At 41.1% G+C, this 3164-nt stretch overlaps 1 non-coding gene across 1 annotated transcript; it reads right to left on the reverse strand.

Annotated features, from left to right (window-relative positions):
• Positions 1-2483: 2483 nt before the first annotated feature.
• On the reverse strand, positions 2484-2552 carry LOC148027569 (small nucleolar RNA SNORD36). Its single transcript, XR_015692743.1, has one exon. It is a non-coding gene; the product is annotated as a small nucleolar RNA SNORD36 (small nucleolar RNA).
• Between the last annotated feature and the right edge of the window lie 612 nt (positions 2553-3164).

Below are 3164 nucleotides of genomic sequence, written 5' to 3' on the forward strand. Positions count from 1 at the left end.
AAAGGCTTTGTGCGACAACGAGCTCGTCCGGAAGGTAGCATGGTGGAAGGTTGGTTGGTGTCAGAGGCGTTAGTTCATATCTCACAATGGCTACCAACGGTGGAACCAGACAATGAAATGCTATGGACGTTGAAGGACGATGACAGGCTGACTGGAGATGTGGTGGTTGGAAATGGGGTAGAAAAAAGAATGGATACCTCAATGGAAGAGAAGGTGAATCGCTTTTGTATGTTGCACCATGCCTCCATGGAGACGTGGCTTGCCAAGTACCAGATTGCAAGGCAAGATCGAGAGGAAGCACGAGCTGAATTCCGACGCAGTACGCGTCACTGACCGATTCGATCCCGAAGGCATGGAGGAGATGCCGCGATTTATGTCAACACGATGGTTGCATGGAGCCTTGACCGTAGCATCCAACGAAGGGACAGAGGTCTCAATGGAGGAGTGGGAGTTCTCGAGGGGATGTAGTCCAAAGGTAATGAGGGGTTTAGAATGTGTCGTATCTAAATTTGCTTGTTACATCTAATTTGAGTGTTTCAATGTGCAGTACAAAATATATAGTGCAGCGTAGTCGCGCGGACGGCATTTTCGGGTGGAGCGTATTGACAAAATGCGCTCCACAATGGACTGTGGTGTCATGGCAAGGTTTGAGCAAGAGAGCCGGCGACGAGCAATGGATCCGAACACGGTTGTGGATGAGATGGAGTATTTTGGGACCTTGCAAAGTATTATTACGGTGGATTACCGTAGCTTCTCCATGATAGTATTCGATGTGCAGTGGTTCAAAGTGGTACTTGGAGGAGCTGGCGCAACAGTTCGACGAGGTCCATCTGGATTTCTCGAAATAGATTCCGAAAAAAAATGGATGGATTTGCGCGACACCTTTGTGTTGCCGGCCCATTGTGAACAGGTACAAATAGTCATTTGCTTGCTAATTGTAATACGACATGGTTTATGTCACAATGGTTTGAAGCCGCTTTGTAATTGTTTGTGAACAGGTAATCTTCTATCCAAATCCCTGACAACGGTGGTATGTTATACCTTCAACTCCTCGAGGTGCGAGAGTATACGATCAAAGCGATGTTCCAGGCATAGATGAAGAAAATATACAAATAGAGGGATCGAAATTACAAGGGGTGGAGGCCACCGCAAGCTTGGAGCCCGCATCGGCTAACAATGATGGAAATACAGAAGTCGTAGAATTTTTTGAGAACGAGGCAGACTCGTTCTTTTGTGGTGACGTGTCTATCGACCTTCCAGTGTATGCAGAGTTGTGTGAGGAGATTAACATGGGACCATAGAATACCTCATTCTTGGAGAATGGAGCCCCGAGAGGAACACCAAGGAAAAGGGAATTCTCTTGCAAGAAAATCTATCTTGTAACATCAACGAGCTTATTTATCATGTTTCATATTATCATAATGAAGAAAAGAACACCATGCATAACAAATCTTCATGCAGCATCATGTAGATCTCCCACGGTTTTTAATAGAATCAACCATATTCTTCAACATCTTCATAAAATCCATCAATAGAACAAAGAAAGCAAAGGAATACACCATCTTTGGATGGAAATACATCACATAGTATTCATCTTCAATATCTTCATAGTCTTCTCTCTCAATCTCTCATATACAATCACTTTGTTTCAGTAGAATTGGCTATCTCTGACTCTCTCTCTCACACTCTATCAATAATACATCATATCCTCACTACAATCTCTCAAAAATCACTCTCAATAATCACTCTTAGGTCGTGGATACCCCTCCCAAGAGGTATGTCTGATATGAAGAGTCACCAGAGCCACTACACTGTCTCTTCATAGCTCACTACTGTCACTTCACTCTAGTCTTCACTTGAGTCTTCAACAGCTACTTCTTCCACTTTCTTCAGCTCTTTTACACTTGTATTCACCTCTTTCCAAGGCTAGAAAACTTTCCCCAAAGTCACACATACATTCCACAGAACACTTACAGAAGCATACAGAACAGTCTACAGAACAGTACCAGAACAGAGACAGTACAGAACAGAATAGAAACAGAACAGAAGCAGAAGCTCTACAGAAGACCTACAGAAGGTTACAGAAGGTCATCAAAATCACATAACTCATTCTCAAATCATTCCAAACTCTCACAAACCATTCAATAAACTTTCACAATATCTCAATCTTCATCAATCAATACTCCATCCCTCCTTACAGAAGACAATCAGAACAAAACAGACCAAAACAGAGCAAAATAGAAGGTATACAGAACCTATCAGAACATCACAGAACCACCAACAAACATCATGAACTTCCAAAACACAATCAATATCATCCAAAACATTCTCAAACCACTTCTAAATCAATCAATCATCTCATAAAATCAACCATTCAGCTCTCAAAAACAACAAAAATCAGCCAAAAAACAAGTCATTTCAACACTCAACATATCCCCACACTTAATAAGGAAGCGTCCTCGCGACCCAGGAAAAAGGGAATACAAGTTCAGTTGAAAAGCTCAACTTTAATCTTCAATAGCTTTTCAAAAAGAATGCATCCACCACGACCCCAACTTATAACCGGTTTCTGATATAAAAAATACAAAGAAAGGAAAACTCTTTTAAAATTAACACCTCTTATCAAACTAAAAATCACAACAAATTTGTAAAGGATATAAGAGTTTTCTTCTTCTTCAGCATTTTCTGCAATTCTCCATCCACAACCCCATCTCTACAAATCTCCAAAACATAGCTCGTACACGAAATCCAATAGAAAACCACCATGTTCGTTTGACATAAATGAACTCACAACACAAACACTAATACACAACACAACCATCTGAATGACTCCTTCAAAAAGAAAGTTTTTCATTAAAAGCTTCCACCATACATTGGAAAGGTATCAATGAAGATGATCCCTCTTAAAAGATTGATGTTGTCGGAATCGATCCATAGATAAGGATTCATCTACAAAGTTTTTGGGAGGATTTTTAAAAAATTGGAGACAGCACATCCTTTCCAACAGGACCAGGTATCTGCTAGGCAAACAGAGGGCATGAAAATACAGTATCTCCAGCTGCTGGGAATCAATGCTAACATTGACATTCATGCACAGCTTTGGAATAGGCTTTGAATCAGTATGAGAGTGCCTATGCATATACGCCAGGTACCAAGCAAAGTGA

Source organism: Lygodium microphyllum, chromosome 12 (assembly GCF_053477565.2).
Source record: "Lygodium microphyllum isolate KBCC chromosome 12, Lygodium_microphyllum_v1.1.10, whole genome shotgun sequence".
NCBI lineage: Eukaryota > Viridiplantae > Streptophyta > Polypodiopsida > Schizaeales > Lygodiaceae > Lygodium > Lygodium microphyllum.